Here is a 257-nt window from a genome sequence, read left to right as displayed (position 1 = left end):
TGTGTGTGTGTGTGTGTGTGTCTGTGTGTGTGTGTGTCTCTGTGTGTGTGTGTGTGTGTGTGTGTGTAACTGTGTGTGTCTCCCTGCAGATGCTGAGAATCTGATCCAGCTGGACATGTGGGCTGTGGTCACTGTTCTCCTGAGTGATATCATAGTGACCATTATGATCGGATGTGTCATCTACAGCATCTGCGCTCAACCCAAAGCCAGAAGCAGCTATCAGGGAAATAAAGGTGCGTGAGGTTCATGATCATGTC

Source organism: Sinocyclocheilus rhinocerous, unplaced genomic scaffold, assembly GCF_001515625.1.
Source record: "Sinocyclocheilus rhinocerous isolate Xijiao unplaced genomic scaffold, SAMN03320098_v1.1 scaffold3916, whole genome shotgun sequence".
Lineage (NCBI taxonomy): Eukaryota > Metazoa > Chordata > Actinopteri > Cypriniformes > Cyprinidae > Sinocyclocheilus > Sinocyclocheilus rhinocerous.
This window is presented reverse-complemented; position numbering follows the sequence as displayed.